The following is a 19,432-nucleotide window of genomic DNA, read 5'->3' on the forward strand; positions in this document are numbered from 1 at the left end:
GACGCTTTATTTCTCGTTCTACAGAGAAGTAAAGGTATCCAATTATCCAACAGGGAACCAGGAGGCTCTCCCTGGTTAATAGAAAATCCTTTTCTAACTTTTAAACCTCGAAACTTGCTTCCCTGCAAACAGATTAAGCATATAATTTTCCACCATTTTATTCGCCCCGCCGATAAAACGGATATTTAAAGGAAATAATTTCAGGCGTCGTAAAAAACATCGGAACGGTTAGAAATTGCTAAATTAACGTCAACACCTACGCCAAAAGTTTGCAGTGCCTATATTTAACTTTCGTATTTGCCTTGATTTCAACGCGCCGCTGTACCGTTTAAATTAACCTCCTCCTCCTTCCTCCCAGTTTACCATCAATAGTCGAAATCGGGTCGTACATGCACCAAGCCTAATTATTATTCACGATAATTGCTCTTTGTTATTTTCCCTCCTCCTCCCTTTTTAATTTCACGCGTTACACATGATCGATTCGAAAAGGGGATGAATTTCCCGTCGAATACATCGCGCGACCCATGGCCCCGACGTACAGGCATTTATTGGCCGTCTACCATTTAGGTTGTGGAGTAGAGGTGCTCGTCACGAACCACTTTCCACCCTGTAAGGGTAGCTCGCGAGAAAGAAAAAGATGGTTATTCTTGGCAGATACGTGAGAGCTCTCGAAGGATGATTCTCGATCGGAGGGGAGAGAGGGTTGGTAGAGGGATGTTCCTTTTAGCGCCCCTCGAACGAAACGCTTCCCGCGTGCGTTCCACGCGATCCAAGTGGCCAAGTACTTAGGCATTTGTCTCACGTATCTTGCCAGTCACCGATAGTCATTGGACACCGGAGCCGGACGCGACGATTGTTCGCCGAACAATACCTTTATTCGCGGACAAAGACGAAAAATGAGCGGGTTTGCTCGTGCTAGGGGAAACGGGTTCAGGTGAAGGGCGAAGTTGCAAGAGTGAAGAAAAACGGAGAGGAGCACGGAAATGGAGAGAATTTGATTTTTTTTTGAATAGGCGCATCGATCCCTCAACTTCTTGTCCCATTTATCTGTGAGGCTCTACGATAAAGGTAACTATCTACTGTGAGGGATATTTATGTAACGATCGATGGAAAAATTAAAGGGATAGTTACGCAAAGTAAATTAAAATGCCGCAATTTGAATCACAATGGCATTACATTCAAGTAAAAAAAAGAGAAAAGAGAAGAGATTAAAAAAGTTTTTTCATCAAAATCCACTCGGTTAAATAGAAGAAAATTATGAAATTGCTTTTCGTGTCGTTTCAATTGATTGCTGGGATTCGAAATGATTACGAATAGCGTCGTGATTTACATTTTTTTTTCTTGGAAATATTCTTATATTCTTTCACGAATTACGTCTGTCACCTCGTCTGAAAGTTGATAGAAGATTAATAAGATTAATAAGGTGATAATAACGAGCGAGAGATTCGAATAGGAGATCAGGGCAGAGATAATAAACGTTTAAGAATTATTCTTCTCCTTGCACAACGATATCTTTGGAATTGGAATCGAATCGAGATGAATCAAGAAAGAAGAGGGTTCATCAATACTTTTGATGATCATTATCCGGATGTTGTAACACTTTTTATAGAGTTTAATCAATTTTACGATAAATACGTTTATCTTTTTTTTTTTTAGAAAAGTATTGCTTACATTAATCTTAACGTTGATGATAATATTGGAAATCACGTATGTTATAAAGATTTAAAAAAATCTTTTGATCAATGTTGATTAATCAAACGGATTTTATGGGTTGCGTAATTTTTAGACACGTAATTTATTTATGTCATTTATATATAAAATATGCAAAGCATGTATAATACGTAAAAAAAAAAAAAAATACGTATTTATATGAAAATCCGTAGCCCTGGTATAATTTCGCATCTGAAATATGACAACGCGTTATTTGATTTTTTTCAATTTTAACATATAAAATATGCTCGTGTATACATCCACTACAAATATTTTGCCATTTTCTCGATAAAACGTTTTAATATTATTTTATTAATTACGTGTCAGCTGATACAAAGTGTCGAATATTATTCGACGATCATTGTTGCAATTAAAGTACGAAGCGTGAATTGAAGAGAAATCGTAATAAAAAAAAAAAAAAAAAGAAGATGAACGATTTCGATGGAAGAAAGAAGGAAAGAAAGGAAAAAAACGAAGGGAGACGATCGGTTAAGTCGCACGCTGGCAAGATGCCAACCAATTATGAATGTAAAGTTATGGTAATATTGATATCGAGCGAGGATGGGAAAAAATGGGTGTAATAAAGCGGATATTCTACTTTTCCTCACCCTTTTTTTGTCATTCGCTCCCGTTTCTCGGCTTTTTCTCCGGGTCCAAAGCATTATATTATTCGACACATTCCTCATGTACGATCGGGGAGCGACCTATCTCGCATCGGGTAATTGAAATCCAATATGCCTACCTCACCTGCCAGCTTGCGGCCAGGAAATTCACCACCCGTTTTATTTCTCCCTCTTCTCCTCGTCTGAAACACGGAACCAGAAAGATAGACGAAGAATAGACATTGATCGCGTCGCAGTAAATCGAAATTAGTCTTCGAACGATGATTTCGAGTTTATCGATTCGAAGTTACATTATCGAATACAATACTATCGATGCGAATTATTGTTTCGGAGGAAAAAAATTATTTTCTCTCGGATTTTACAATCGGCGGAAAAAGAGCGGAACGGAGAAGATTAAGGTGAGAGGAAATCGCGTCGTTTGTCAAAGATTCGACGAGGGTTTCGCTGACAAAGGGCAGGAAACGGATCGCAAGAAAATCTCTTTCGCGCGGTCACAATGTGAGACAATTAATAATAAACGCAGGCCGCGTTCGAGATGACGCCTCGATGCTGCATTATAATCCGTTAACAATTAACGAACTACTAATGAAATGGAACGGGCGTCGGTGTCGGGCGCACCGACCGACAGGAGCCCCCGAAATGGGCGGATCGTTATGATTTCCATCGGAGAACGGAAACGTTCGGCGACCGGATGCGACCACCCATCCTCCCTTTCCCTCCCTCTCTCCCTCTTTGGACCGATATCATCGTCCAAGCCGGAACTAAGAATAATTTTCCATCGCCTGTTTTCCCCATAGTTTACTAATATTAACCCCCGTGACGTGGATAATCGGTAATTATCCCCCCGCATCCGTTAAACATCCTATTTCGAATATATATATATGTAGATACGCGAGGAGTAGAATCCCTCGTTTCGGTTTCACGAGCAGGCTAAATGAGACGTGAAATGTATCCGTTGATATTTGTGCTCGGTAAATACGCGTGTGGATAAGTAAACGGGAAGTTGGCGGCCGTTGGAAGAAGTTTTTTACGGAATAACGCAAACAGGGTTCGCAGAGTTTTGTTAGTAAGCGGCCGGGCGAAAGTAAGGCAATGGTGGAAAAGTTACACGGTCGATCCGCGAAAACTGTATTCGAGTCAAACGTCAATTCTCGATCTTCGAGTTGGTCGACTGGATTTATATACTCTCAGGGGGGAGGTCTCTGTGTATCGAAATTTTTTTTTTTTTTTACAACTCGTCCGATTGACGTAACGGGGGAGGGGGCGCTGTTGCAAAAATATTTTTCTTCCAACCGGGCGGGAAGCACGGCCGGTTGAAATAATATTCCTCCTACTCTATTTCAACTACGACAAACGAGTTATCGAGTCAGTTTACTCGTCGGCAAGGAAAGTTATACAGAAGTTGAAGTTGCCAAAGTCGTTCCAACGACTTCTTCTCTGCCATCTAATTAGACGAATCGTTCGAAATGGTTCTATACAGGGAGAGAGGGGGAGAGGAGGAGATGAGAGGAGGGGGGGAGGGTGGTTTAATTAAATTTAATGTAGCTTCTCGGCGATGATGCAATATTTAATGTAAAAGTAACCGGATTGGCGTAAAATGAGAAAGTTTCTGTGGCCCCGTTTCCCCGTTAACTGTTCCGAGGGACAGAAATTTCATTTCGACTCGTTGACTCTCACAGTGGCCCAACGACCGATTTCGCGTCGCTGTAATCGGCCGCGATATTTCACGCGGCCTAAATTCGATCGAAACGATTAAACATTTTGGCAGCTGCCACCGTTCGTCGCGCCGAGCGCTCGTGAAGGAGTGTCTATTCGAGAAAAATTTAATGGCGCTCGTACACCCGCCCGACTGACAGACGCGTCGAACAGATGTGAAAAATAGAGAAACGGTAGTTTGACGTATCTTCGATCAAACGTCGAGGGATTTTTTCTCCTTTTTTTTTTTTTTTTTTTTTATCCTTTATCTTAACGACGTCCCGGAGTGTCGTTTCTCGACGAGAGACGGAGAGGAGGGCCCAGGAGTCACGAATAATCTCTCCTCGCTTTACAATCCGCTCCACGGATATTTGTTTCTTCTTAGGGGCGAAAGATCATGCCGACTAATTACATCCGTAACGAGAATGTTTAGCTGCTCGTAAACCGAGATAGAGATCGCAATTGCTGTTTGAGATTACGATTGATCGTTCGAAGGGAAAGTCTCTCGTCTCTCCGTGTGCCTTCCTAGCTTAATTATCGAGCTTTACCTTTATGGCTCCAAGAGCGGCTCGTATACGCGCGGATGCACACGGTCCGCGATTCAAATGTCCGCGATAATAAAGCGGACCCGAGAAAATTCTCTTCGTCAAGGAAAATTCGTAGTTCTGGCGAAAAAAAACGATGAAAAGTTGCCGGTAATAGCCGGCGCGTAATGCACATTTATGTCGCGGGGATAAACGAAAAGTTACAAACAGCGTTACCAACCGAGCGTGCAATTTATAAGAGTATAATATAAACAAAATTTCTGCGGATAAGCCGTTAAAAAGCTACTTTGGCTCTACTCTGGAGAGAATGGAGAAATATCTCGAAATACGCGAAATCGCTGCTTTTCTCCGACAATGCTGTTCGACGACAATCCATAGCAAGCGACACAGTAACTCGCGTAAATCGTTCTCGCGACGAGATCGCGAGAAACTATTTCCAACCCGCTCTCTGCTTCGATCCGTTCTCCCCAAAGTCGACGTCACGAGCGATTTCCGCGATTCAAGGAGAAATCTTTACGGAATCAATGACACCGAGATTTCCCTTCTTCGTCCATCTATCGAATATTTTTTTCCATCGTGGTGCTTCTAATTTTTTTTTCTTTTTCTTTTTCTCCATTTCCGGAAAATAACTCGAAAGTTCTGGTCAACGAGGATTACAGCGAGGATAGCTTGGATACGAAGTGGCTCCGTTCCTTTTCTCGATTGACCAAACGGAATCTTCGTGACCTAAATTTCGTTATAACTGGTATCCAAGATCAGCAGGATAGCACTTGAAAAGTAGCAGCGAGTACTGGTCCGAACGAAACGATAATAGTGGATGGAGAGAAGCGCGGCGCAACAGAAGTAGTAGTACTTCTTGCAACGCAATGAACCGCGAGGGAACCTCGATGAGCCGCATCCATCGAGATCGTTAAACAAAGACAAAAAGTGTGACTGGAAACCACTCGCGTCCAAGATTTTTCGCTTTTGTTGGAACGCTATTGGTTTTCCTCCTTGTTAATCTCATTTGCGCGTTACTCTTTTGTTTCGAAAAAAGCTACGAGAGAGAGAGAGAGAGAGAGCTCTTCTTACCTTTCGAAATATCTCTCTTGTATCTATTCGCCACCTTTTATCGAACACCAGGTCTCGGTTATTACCACTTATATCGAAGGGAATTCGATATTTGTTCTCGGCCCGGCAGAGACGAAATTTATGGGTGGCGAGATTTATCAGCCTTTGAAAAGGAATATCTCCCTTAAACGATTTCATTGTTTTGCATTCTTTCTCGAGCCCCTTTCTCGAGCTCCCACTTTTGAAATACTCTCTCCAGTTTCTCCAGAATGAATTTTTCTTCGGATATTTTCTTCCAAACTATCTCGTTTCAATGATGCTATACTTTGCAAACGAGAATATTCAAATATTATAATAATTTTATAATCTAAGATATTCCGGTATTATTATACTTAATAAAACCACTATAAAGGATACGAAGAGGGTATAGTTAATAATTTTGAATTATTTTTTCTAGGAAAAAAAAAGAATATCTTAAAAACTTTAATAATAATAATAATAATGTTACGTACTTTAATTTTTCAATCTCTCGTATCTCAAGGCTATTCATAACGGTTCATTCTTCCCTCTTCTTTGTCAAAGGTCGAAGGACTTATCGTCTCGAGAGGATCTTTACGACACCATCGAGAATTTTGCGTATGTAGGCGTCTTTAACGTTCAAACAACCGCGAATATATAAAAGTAGTAGATTATAGATTCTATCGCGAGGTTAATCGTACGCCGCTTGTATGCAAATTTCCTTCCTGTTTACGACGCTTCCACGTTAAAATTGATTTTCGTTTTATTATACTTAATTGCAATCTTAATCATCGGTTTCATCTTGATACAATTTTCGTTAGTACGAAAACGAGCGTCGTCGGATCGAAACCTGGATCGAAGATCTTGTTATAATGAAAGAATCGAACGATGATTCTCGCGATGGCCTCGAACAACGGCAATGCGTCCCTGGAATCCCTTAATTGCTCGCAAGCAACGCATTAGCCGATTTATCCGGCTAAACGAAGCATTAGTAAATGCTATCCACCATGTTTAATGAGTATAAATGGGCGGCAACGCGTGCACGCGAAACATATTATGTCAATTGAGCCCGGAACCGTGCAAGGCATGAAGTAATTATAGAATAACAATTATTAATTAGTCGTACACAGGGGATCATCTAGCTTTAACACGCTCCATGCCCGTGAACGATGTTACATGATTCACGCAAAGTGCACGCGCCTCGTTCATAACCTTTTTTCAACGAATTTTCTGCGATGAGAAAACGAAGAAAAAACGAGACGAAAAAGATCGATTAAATTTTACGAAACGATAAATTTTATATCTCGATATCCGTGCAAGGAAGAGAGAAGAAAGAGATGGAAAGGAAGATGAAAGAAAGAATAAAAGGAAGAAAGGGAGCAAGAAGTCGACTGTTAATTCAAACGATTTCAACGCGGGGAAAATCTGGTGACAATTTCATTTAACGATTATTACTACTACTCGGCCGCATATGTCGAGATGTATCCGCGTTACGCGCAACACTCTATTATACTCGTTGCAACGTTTTCATGTAATTTACCGGGGTTCAGAAACATGCATACACCGCCTGCTGAGAATCTCTACAACCGTTTCGAGAATCGTCTCCTGTCTCTCTTTCCCTGTCTCCGCTCTTACACGCCTCCAAGGAATCGTCCCGTGTGTTTTTTCAACGCGTTTTTTCCAACGGAGATAAATTTAACTCGTTTCCTTGCAAGATTTTACTTCGAAATTTAATTCGTAGATTAAAAAAAAACAAAAGAGAGATTAAATATTTTCTTGGACTATATATATATATAGTACATCGATTTCAAATTCAATTCGAACAGCGTCCGAATACCAATTGTCCCAACGAGGCGGCATTCTGTGTTCCTGTCTCCTTTGGGAATTTAATCATGCCGACATTCAATTACGACACGCGCGCTCATATTATGACGGCGCTCACTTATTAAACCTGATATGATAATAGTTGGCGTATCCACGACGCGTATCCCAAGTTTATCGAACGAGTTGTTACGCGTGATAGGTTTTCGCGAGGCCTCATTTACGAAGCGGAATCGAGCCACGCACGAACGTATCGATATATGATCGCGCAACGATATCATCCTAGACAGAAACCGTTCCAATTCGATTGGCACTTCGAAGGCTGTTGTTGTTGTTGTTCGTAAAAGCGTCGTAGCAGAAATTAATCGTCTATCATCAGGGATCCATAAACCATGGGGAATATTGGAACGTGATGGAGCGGAGCGCGAATCGGGCGCGACTCCCGAACCCCCCCGCCGATTATTTATTGTCCTTGTATTTGTTAGGGTTCACCATGAATCAGTTTCGGTGCGACGTTGTTGATCGTCGAGACGCTGTTTATTCAGACTGTCAACAGGCCAGGTACTGGAGGAGGAAAAGGGGGATCTAATATCCGACAGAGATAGAGTATGTGTGTGCGCGCCGGTGAATCGGCTTACTTCCGCGTATATATTCCGCCTATTCAGGAATTCATTACGCCCGATTCTACGCTCACGGAGATTTACCGGATACGGAACCGCCTCGAAGGGCGAAGGGAATATCAGGCATTTCGATTCGGGGTTCCAGCTCGTCGAGAACGACCTGAATTTCACGTTCGACTCGTACCCACCACCACCGTCCGGTTTGTCGGCCGGCTCTCGCCATTACTCTCTCTCTCCCACCCCCTCTGTCTGTCTATCTTTCTCTCTTTCTCTCGTTTCTGCGCGGATAACGAGAGGCAAAATGAAAGCCTTCCTTTCATCGAGGCTCGATCGACGGAAAAATTGGCGGGGCGCGAGTTTTCTCGGGCGTGACGCTTCCTCCTCCCCTTCTTATTTATTTTTTCACTTCAAATAGAATCTCTGTGCGAAATTTGATAGAATTGCGATGAAATTTGATTCGCAACTCGATACGTATATATATATAAGGTATTTACGCTTCGAATGGAGCGCAATCATCGACTTCGTCTTCGAATAAATGAACGGAGATCCGGTGTATACCGGGGGAAAAACAGGATCCGCGGATAAACGGGAGAGGAATCAGCAACGTGCAAAAAGTAACGGAGACAAATGGATGCCATTCCTCTTCGAGAGCGGGCTCTTGAAACGGACTACTAAGGGTCAACGTTCTTCTTTCCAGGGGGTTGTGTCTCTCTCCGGGTTCTCGACGAGGGAGGGAATGCTAAATCATTGGATCCGGCTCTGATTCGGTAAACGATGCGATGTTCGTAAGTAGATTACGGAATCTATGAGTAACGGCGTATCTAGACGCGCTGACGCAGGGGGAATGATTCGTCGTGGAACGAAGCGTCAAAGCGTAACGCGATTTCCGTTGCATTTTGAATATTAGATTTATACATAATGCAGAATATATAGAACGTAGATTTTGTAGGATAGAATCGTAGATTGTTGTGATAATTAGATCATGGAATATAGATTTCGATTAGCTGTTGGATCTCAATCATAAAAGACAATTCGAATCCTTTATCCGATATCAAAATCAAACGTAACGCGAATACCATTAAAACGAAAAATAAAACGTTGAATAGGATTTTACATAGCCTGAAAAGCACGTTTTTCCATGTTTTACTTAAAAAATTATTCTCATTATTTCCCTTCACAACGATACAACGAGTATTTTAACTTTGTAATCGTTGAGCTCTTTCTCCACGATTACTAAAATCAAAACACGAACGGAGATGGTACGTTCAGCGATCGATTCTTGCCCGAGTTTTCCCGGGATTAAACGGAGAAAGATTATTTCCGTTTATAAATATACCTCATCGATATTAATTTCTCTTAAATAACGGATAATATATCGGGATATTAACATATAGCTCGAAGGGGCAATATATTTAATTCCGTTTAACGCGATTAAGTAAGTAAGTAAGAGAAATTATCGCCTCGATCGCCCTCGAGGCTGGCAATATCGTGGGTAAATGGAAGATAAATGAACTGACAATGGTAAACTCGTACGATAAATCCACGTAGAGATGTCGCTTAACGAGGATTTACCGTGGACTCGGCTTAAAATTCTTAAAATTCCGCTACTATCGAGCAAACCGTTTGCACCGTTGCAAATATCGTTCAATTATTAAAACTTCTCCTACTTGGAGCGAAGCGAAACGTTCTCGTTCGACTTCTCTCGTTAAATTTTAAATACACGCGTCATTCTTATTCCCTTAATTATCCCCTCTCTCTTTCTCTCTTCAGTCTAAATTACGAGAGAAGATTTTATCCTTTAACAACGTTTGTCTATCGATTGAAATTCACTGGATTCGTTCCTCTTACCGTCCAATCGATTGTTATTTTCCATCCAAGATGGATACCTCTCCAAATTTCTGGGGTGGAACGAAATGGCGGGTGGAAATAATCTCGTCGATCGAAAGAGTTGGCCAACAAATACGTAAATCCTGCTCGAGTAACACCTCGTAAATCTGGCGTTAATTTCTCGTAGCGTGAAAATTGGCCGACCGCCAACTCTTGCAAAAAGTTCCATCGAATAAAGTCATTCCCCAGAAGGGACTGTCGAACACGAAGACGATCCGCGACTTCCACTCTTCCCTTCTTCCATTTTCCACGAATACTCTCCCCGATTCTTTCTGAGATCGCGATGCGTAAAGCCGGTGAAAATGCGCAGAGAGTTACAGAGTTTAGAAGGAAGAGTAAATACGAGGAGGGAGGAGAATTCCTTCCTTTCGTCCTCGTATCTCGTTAAATTGCTCGAACGTCGCATCCTGCGAAAGCGTTCGTGTTTATCTTCGGTTACGTAACGGCAGATGGGGGTGAGAGGAGGGGAGAAACTTCTTTTTTTCGCGTCACGAAGGAAACGCATTAAGGACGATTCTATCCCCGTAATCCAAGTCGGGGAGTGATAGACTTGGTCTTGGATTAATATATAGACGAAGGGTACGCGTATAAGAGAATAGGAAAGATCGAGATTGTGTAATCTGGAAAATGCTGCTTTTGGCGTTTATCCTAGCTCCATTGAATCTCGGTAGCCGAGAACACGTATATATATACGGCTCGTAGTAATTCTGTTGGCGTCCCCTGGAACGAAGAGACGGCTGATCATTCCTCACTGGCGTTGAAGGAGATTGGCGTCGACGTTGGGAGGACAGATCTAAGCTGAACGCGGACAAAGAGGGAACAAACTAGGTCCGCGAAAGAAAAATGTGCCAGGTGGAGACGGATAAAACAAGTTTACTTTAATCGTTAAACTTGGAGTAGAAAGATAAATCTTTCACTCCTCCGGCGTTGGTTCACGTCCTTGTTACATCGTTCGATGGTCGACCACGAATAGAAGGTTCCACTTTACGGGAGATCTATTCCCCGGGACGCGATTTAGCACTTCGCTGGATTTTAAGGAACTATTGTTGCCCGATCCCTGATAAATCGACGAGTCGTCAAAATTTATTCCGATGTAATTTCTATTTGTAAAATAATTTCTTTCTCTCCGAATGTAAATCTCACAAGTGATGAATAAACATCGATAATAATGAACGAGAGAGACTGGAACATTTTCTTCGAGATGCATTTGGAAAAAAAAAAGTATATAATTAGTTTTTCGCGAGGGTGATTTGAATTGAATCGAAAAACACGAGGAAGCGAGGGGTATAGGGGTAGAAGAAATAATTAAGAAATAATTTATTCCATAATAATAGTCGGTCGCTAAAAGGGGGAACTTTTGCAATTAATTATCGTTACTTTTTAGTTTAGGAACAATGCTAACGCGAATCTTGTTGGAAGGGATGAAAAAAAGGAACGACGGCCGATAAATTAGACTCGCGGTAGGGATGCCGTTCGTTTCAGATAACGCGGTTGGCTTTTCGAAGCGTAAGGCTACTAATGAAAAGCCGGACAAGTAAGAAAATCCTGGATGACTGCCGGCAACAAAGGAGGCTAAAGTAGGTCTCTCCAAGACGTTCCCCAATTCGTTCTTTCACTGGGGGATTCATGCCCTCGCCCAACTTCCGCGTATATATATATATATATATATATATACATACCGGGTTTGGTCGTGGAGAAGGATCCAGGGACAAAGTTCCGCGAAACTTTCGCGAAAGATGGTCGAATGCTGTGTGACAGTCGGAGGGAGGGGAGGGGAGAGGTACACCGAAGTTATTATCTGTTGGTAGCAGAAGGCGTTTTCGATCCGTCCCTTCGGTTTCTCTTTCCCCTCCTTTATTTATTCCATGAAACGCGAAACGCGGTTTAGACACGCAACTTTAGATTTAATTGACTCGAATCGCTGGAAATTCGTATCTGCCTGTAAATAAATTTATAATAGGGGAGGGTGGTTTGAACCTGGGGGGGAGGGCCTGTTTCAGATTTCCCATGCGACGTTTCACGTGTGCCACGCGCCTAAATACGGTTACGATAATTATTATTGCAACGGGCGGCGATATATACATATATATTTCGGGTTTACGTGTTGAGCCCCGCGGACGACCAAAGTGGAAAATTAATTAACCGCACGCGCGGATAATGAGGTCGGCGGATATTTCAGATGTTTCGTCGAGTGGGACGAGGGGAGAAGCGGGGAAAAATTGTGACGAAGCCTGTTGACTCGCTCGCCTGTCACCTGAGTGTTCCGCTCGTATATTTTCAGATGCCAAGATGCCGCCACTTGGTGTCTCTCGAGCTGTTGCTGGATTCTTTCGTTCTCCGAGTCGTGGAATGATGAAACGTAATTCTCGTCGAGGAAAGAAGGTGTTTGATAAACGCACCGACACGGATAAAATAAAAAAATTTGACACGATCGAAAACGAGATAATTGTTAATATTAATCGAGAGAGATTCGTAATCTTCCCGCGTGTCGCTCTGTGTCGAGATGAATACGGTCAACGTGATAATTTACGAAAGAAGAAGAGGGAAGGAAACGTTATTAGCGTCATAGCATGGGTTAACGACGTTCGTCAAATTGGAAGTGCGTTACGTTAAAGGAGAACGTCTTTCAAAGCGGGAAATTGTTCTCGGGTTAAAAGCCAACGTCGCGAAAACCGGAACAATGGAATACGGGTTGTAGCAGCATTGTTTCTCGCCGGTCATTATCGTTCACTGTCTGACAGGCAAAATCTACCGTGAAAAATATCGAACTAAATGGGGTAGAAATTTCCAGGGAACATCTCGTTAATTGCTTATTAATTCCCGAATTCCTAGGAAATCTGGACAAAAAGCCAAGCTCGATCATTGCATCTTTTTCGATTCCACCATTTACGCTCGATTCCATCATCGTCGATATTTCAGAAACTGGTTTATCGTTTAATGGAGCCTCGCTGCCTTTTTAAAAATCGATCATCTTCGGTAAATCTACCGAAACGAAGAAACTGGATATCTCGGAAAATTGACGAACTAAGATTTTCCACTTTGCTTAGGTTTCACCTAAGATGGATTTGAAAAGTTTTCTTCTCTTCCTTCGCCGCGTTATTAACGAGAGAAGAAGCGGCTTTAATTATACCGATGATCAGTTAGATTTTACCAGATTTTGAGAAATAAAGTAATTTGGTAATATTCAATAACTCGGTTATCATCTGGGGATTTGATTATTTTAGAATCAAAGTAATTGTAAATTTCTCAAAGCAGATTATTTATTCCTTTTGTATTTAACACGTACAAATACGTGTAAAAAGCGTGGATCGATTTAACAAGGCAAGAAGAAAATCCTTGTTGATTTTCCTTTTACGAATAATTTAGCATGGATGATAATAATACTGTGGATACGATAAATTACAATGTTTGAATATCGCACGAAAGACGTTTCCCACTTCCAACTGTCTGTTCCTCGATATAACAAGCACGACTGTATGGATATTCAAAGCGATCGTCCACGAGTGAATCTTGATGATACGAGAGTTAATTAAATTTTCCGGCGGCGATGTTTAAACGCATCTCGAGTGTAAAGTCAACTCGAAGAATCCTGTTTGATCAAAGATAAAGCTGGTACGATGCAGACTACATATATATTTATATATATATATATATATATATATATACATATATACACTATGGATGGAACATTGTTTTATCTCGCGGAAAGATGGAGGAACGAAGGTGGAAATCGATAGAAAGGATGAAAAATACATCGAGCAGTTTTATAGCGATATGATTCTTCTCACCCGGCACGTTTCTCAAATATTTTAATCTCGATAAAGGTACTTGTCGAATCGTATAGAGAGAGAGAGAGAGAAAAAGAGAGAATATCTATCAATTATAACTTTAGTGATATAAAATATGATATAGAGATACCCTTTTACGATGCAATGATGCACGACAGTGACAAATCAATTTCAATATTTTGTTAATAAAATAAACATATTTAATTTGCCGATACGATATTAATTCATCCGAATTCACAGCCGATGAAAGTATTTTAAATATCTGTATATTGATACAGGCGGAAACCTTCGTCCAAGTCATTAATCATATACAAATAAAGGACACCAAATATTGTTCTAATTAATATTCTGTCAACCGTATTGGGTATTCATATATTCATAACGCCGTTATACACCGCATTTCCAATTACATCGCTAGATTTTCTCCTGCTTTATTTCGATTTGCATCTCATTGACTGCGAGTTCTTTGTCGGGCTTAAAATAAAAAGGTTTTGCACGCGAGACATGTACGTACGTATATATATATACATACATACATGTGCATACATATGTAGAAAATAACGGCGGTTCGAAATAAGAAACGTTCATGGAACGATATTCAAAATATATCCAACGTTATTTCTTCTTCGTTTCGTTTCATTTGACACAATTTTTATCTATTTTTTGAATTACGATTCGAGCCTCTGCACCGTTGTAAATTCCAGATATAAAACGTAAAACGTAGCGACGCGGTTTATTTCCATCGTTTAAACAAATTCCATTCCCTTTTTAAAACGAACGGTATTTCGCCGTCTGAGGAGGAGAGTCGTTGTCGCCTCGTCGTTCTTATTAAACCAAACTCGAAACATCGCACGCTGTTGTGTACTACACACGTCCAACGCGATTCCTCTTCCGCGACAGGAAATTCATTGCACTCGATATTCCCGATATCTCTCCCTCTCTATCGACCGTTATCGAGCTTCCTCGACAACGTATGAATTTATTCTCGCTTCTTTTGTCACTTATAAAAGGTGCCCCACATAATACCGAATAACCTGTATATTTATGTTTTCGCCGTTTTCAATTTCACACGTACGCGTACAAAAGAAATGTCCTTGCATTATCCTCGCGACATCCAATTTTTTTTTCTTTCCAATTGTCCATCCATCCATGTAAGCTTTCGAGCTTGTTACACGATCTTACGTAATCTTATGAAAAAGATGGCAACTTTATCCTTTTTACATCACTACTTTAAGAATTGTACAAATAGGGATAATTGATAAAACGTTGGAACGGAAGGGAGAGGTTAGCATCTCGGAAGCTATAAATGAAAAAGGAATAGCGTTAGAAAGGGCGGTAATCTCGCCACCGTGAATTTCACCTCGCGTGGAGCGTAGAATTCATTTGGTAGGCACGCGAGAGAACAAGCAGCGGGCCAAGATTGTTGATAGACGGATGAAGTGAGATAGATGAGGAGAGTACGTATTCTCGGATGGGATAACATTATCATGGATCGGCAAGCCGCCGTGCTGTGGGGAAATGGAAAGAGTGTACGTACGTTTTTAAGCTTTTCTAAGACGATCGTGATCCCCTTTTCGTTGCGGCCTAAGCTTTATCCATTTTGCCGATAAACGGCATACTTCCATCAATTTTCCTGCCAATCTATATTTCTTTCGTTTCGTCGATGCTTCGAGATGATTCGCGCAATTAACGTTCATTCGATAAAATTGGCTTGGAATTTTATTCTTCCTCGAACGATCGTCTCTAAAATAAATTTCTAAATACACGCTCCTTAATACATTCGCAGCTCTCTCGAATATTAATTGGCGAAAAAATTTCGGATATATCGGGGAGCCGTAATCACGACCCCTCGTAATTCGGCGTACAACAACAACTACCGTAATAATTACATCGTGGTTGGCATAGTTTTAAAACTGCCGATGGACGGCCTTCCCGATAGTTTCATCGATTATTCAAACTTGAAACGAATCGTATATCCAGTTTCATAAACGCGCGGGGATAAAAGAGAAAAGAAAAACAACAGGCGACTCTTTTTTTTGTTTTTTCTTTTTTTATTTTTTTTTTTTTTTTTGTTCCATTTCCCGCGCATCAATCACCGAAACGTCGTCAATATTCCAACTCTGTTCCACTTTTCGAAAAATCCATTTAGAGATCATTACGTCTTAATAGCGGGCCGCCACTTAACGAGATTGCAACCAAGGAATCTGGTTCGCCGGCACGGTAACAATGTTGTTTATCTTTCCACGGAGGAAAATAAACGTCTTCTCCCTGAAACTTTTTCCACTGAAAGTCGGAGAATCATACACATACAAGCGCGAGAACCTTTTATTTCAGTTAACTTCAGAGACTCCGCTCCTCCTGTCATCTAAGAAACGAGCCACTCGTCTCCTCTTTGCTTTCTCTCTCCCTCTCTCTTTCTCTCCTCTCCACTCTGTCGTAACAATATCAAAATGGAATAACGAGAAGAAGGGAAGATGCGAGATGGGTGGTGACGTATCCTCCTCGGCTCGCCTTCGAGCGTATACCGAAATGTGTCCTGGCATCGATATTCGAAGAGTTGGCAGCTGTCGTCGCGACGAAATGGAGGCGAGATGGAGGGACAGGGACAGGGATGGAGCGAAAAAGAAGCAAGTGTCAATCGATATCGCTTCACCCGCGCGCTCCACGCCTAAACCGCATCGATAGGGTCACCTAGGAATCGTCGTTGCACCGCGCTGTTCACCGTCCTCGCGCTTTGCTGACACAGCACTCGACGGCTCCTATTGGCGGCCTCGTGCCTCGCTATCGCAATCTATTTGCCTCTCCCCTTTGTCCCTCCCCTCCCCGGGGTTCCGATTAATGCGCCGCCCGTCTGTTAACAAAGATTGTGTGTACAGTTGTCGCTCCTCGAAAAAGGGGAGACGAGAAAAAAAACATTCTGTTTCTTCGTGAAGATGAAAAACTTTTCTTCCCCCCTGTCTTTCCAAATCGGATCATCCTCGTTCGATCTTCTCGAAAAATCTTATTACCCTCCCTACCTTCCCGCGAAACTGGTCGAAACGAGTGCGTGCGTGCTTCGAAATAAAAAAAGGAGAAAGATAAAATCGCCGTAAATTGGACGACTGTTTTGCCCGTTGTAAAAAATTCTCTTTCGTCGCGATGAACGAGGTCTTCTCTCTCGAGAGAGAAAGAATTTCGTAACGATGACTCCTGTTTGCGTTTCATAAATGGAAAACATGATTCGCGATGGGAAGGAAGAAGAGAGAGGGCAGGAGATTCATTCAATCGTTCAATTACCACCGAATATCTATGAAATAGCTATGAAACCTCTTTAATCGTAGTAGGAACTACGAGACCAAGGGTGAAGATTATCTGCAGCCGTGACAGATCGTGGTCGAGAACAAGAAGTTCGATGCAAACGGGTTCAAACGGATTAAGCCCCGTTAGAGAATCGCGCTGGGAGATAAAGTTGATGACGGTGAAGTTTCATATTCGCCTCTGAATAACGCGTTATGATGTCCCTGATGCAGAGGCAAACGATACGCATCGATGGGGTGGATGAACGGGAATGGAAGTCCGGTTGCAATTAGGATTAGGAGAACGTTGGTTCAACCAACCTTGAAACTTGCAACTTTGCCAACTTTGAAAACTGTCCTCCTCGGTAAACGAAGCAAGTGATGAAACTACTTGCAACGAGAATGTTTTGGCGACTCCATAGCTTTCCAATTGATCGATTCTATAAAAAGGAATTTCGTCGATCGACAGCTGCGCTTATCGTCGAAGTGAAACGGTCTCGTTGAAGATCAGGTATCAAATTTGATAGAAAATAATGAATTTCCAATTCATATCTTTTTCTACGACCCTCTTTCTGCGATTTAATAAACACGCGAGAAACATTTCCAGGAGGATCTTTCGTTGATCTTCAAAAATTTTTTCAAAAATTTCCGTATCATTGATGGATGAATGTTTATCGCCGATACATGGGAATACATTCGATACTAAAAATACATTTCGATCAAGCACTTCTTCCATCAATCGTTGGGGAGAGGGGGAGTTTATCCATAAGGAGGTAAGATCAGGAAGCCAGGGGCTGTTGATAAAAGCGGTTGTTCCCTGAAATTCAAATATCTCGTATTGTGGTATTTGGTGCTCGTTCCACATAGCCGAAGGCTCATCTACCGATCACGTTCTATCCGACTGACTTTTCCTTCGGTTTCACGTGCACATAAACGCGCATCCCCGACAGTTCCCCTTCTGTTTACCACTGCAAGTTGAATATACGTGTGTGTGTGTGTAGCATGCCTTCCACCGTTAACCTCGATTGTTAACGTTTTCTCCGTTAACTTTTTTCTCCCCTTTCTTTCTCATCTCTCTTTTTCCATGTTTCAGAAGAGAAAAGCTTGAGAGAGGAAAAATGCGCGCGTTCCTGTTTCGATGAAATTAACGAGGACGCGAGAAAGGATCGGCCATTCTCTCCGAGTGATATTGGTCTGGCCTGTCGAAGTCGGTTTCCTATTTCACTTGACGCGGACCCAACTATTCGCTTGTTACGCCAAGGCTAAGACAAAGGGCGCGAGGTAACGTATTGGATTGGATGGCAACACTTTCGAAAACGACACGGGGACGTGTCTACTCTCCACCCTCGTGGAATACAGGTAATTCCAGACGTAACGGACAAAGATTACGTACGTAGGGCGATGCAGATGCTCGAATGCACAGGAGAGTGCATAAATCTTCTAAATACTCGAGTTATTTATCGCGATCCCTTAAGCAATGTTCATTAAAAGCCTCGAGAGCTTTGTTTGCGAAATCAACATCGCAACGCGCGCACTACGGGGTTAAAGAATTACCTACGGAAATAAAATCGATCGTTTCGAGATACACACGATGCGCAAGAAGATAAATTCGTGTATCGAATATAGTCAAAATAGATGTAATTCGGAATGAATAATCGATAAAAGATTATACCTATATACAGAAAATAATTTTAAAAAGAGAATAGAATTTCTCTTTGTTTATCGTCTCATTTTTCAGCGAATCCATTTTGAGAAATGAATACGTGTACATTAATACACAACATTCCATTATTCGAATTGAATCTTTTCGAAAACGAAGCCTCGAGTAGTAAAATTTTATTTTATAATATTCCACATTTTTTCATACGAATAATCATTTCTATTCGTTTTATCTATCAACCTGATTTTTCATTGACAATTACGTGTATAAATATGATGTTGAAGAAGCATGGACAGAAGGGAAATCGTATCGAGCGTACATTGGTTAATGCAGAGAGAGGCTCGGGTAAGGGCCAAGAGGAAGGAGAATTGGATAAGCGTATAAGCATGGTCGTTAAGGTAATTAATAGCCAGGTTTGGCCAAGTTATTGCCCGGCTTTATATCCACCGACCGTTTGAAGGAGACTGTATATACCGTATATACGTCTATTTATTAGACGAGTCATATAGTTTGTTCAAACAAATATTGCTCCGTTTTCGCGATATCATCCACCCTATCCACTCTGTTGGTGCCAATTCTTTCTTTTTTTTTCTTTTTTTTACGAGCCATGGGTCGTTACAAGATCCATCGGGGACGATTCGATTACGAAACCGTGAAGAACACGCAAATGAAAAAAGTCGGAATGTATCTATCGATAGACGGATAGCTTTATTGATTAATGCGTTTGCGCAATCACCTTG

At 41.6% G+C, this 19,432-nt stretch overlaps 1 protein-coding gene and 1 long non-coding RNA gene across 3 annotated transcripts in view; one reads left to right on the forward strand and one right to left on the reverse strand.

Annotated features, from left to right (window-relative positions):
- LOC725557 (cuticle protein 7) overlaps window positions 1–19,432 on the reverse strand; it is a 77,554-nt gene that overhangs the window by 17,313 nt on the left and 40,809 nt on the right. The gene's annotated exons all lie outside the window — the stretch shown is intronic.
- Window positions 12,794–19,432, forward strand: part of LOC113218974 — a 66,664-nt gene continuing 60,025 nt past the window's right edge. The window contains exon 1 of the long non-coding RNA XR_003305279.1: window positions 12,794–18,391. This is a non-coding gene — a long non-coding RNA (uncharacterized LOC113218974). The remainder of the gene's footprint in view (window positions 18,392–19,432) is intronic.

Source organism: Apis mellifera, linkage group LG9 (genome assembly GCF_003254395.2).
Source record: "Apis mellifera strain DH4 linkage group LG9, Amel_HAv3.1, whole genome shotgun sequence".
Lineage (NCBI taxonomy): Eukaryota > Metazoa > Arthropoda > Insecta > Hymenoptera > Apidae > Apis > Apis mellifera.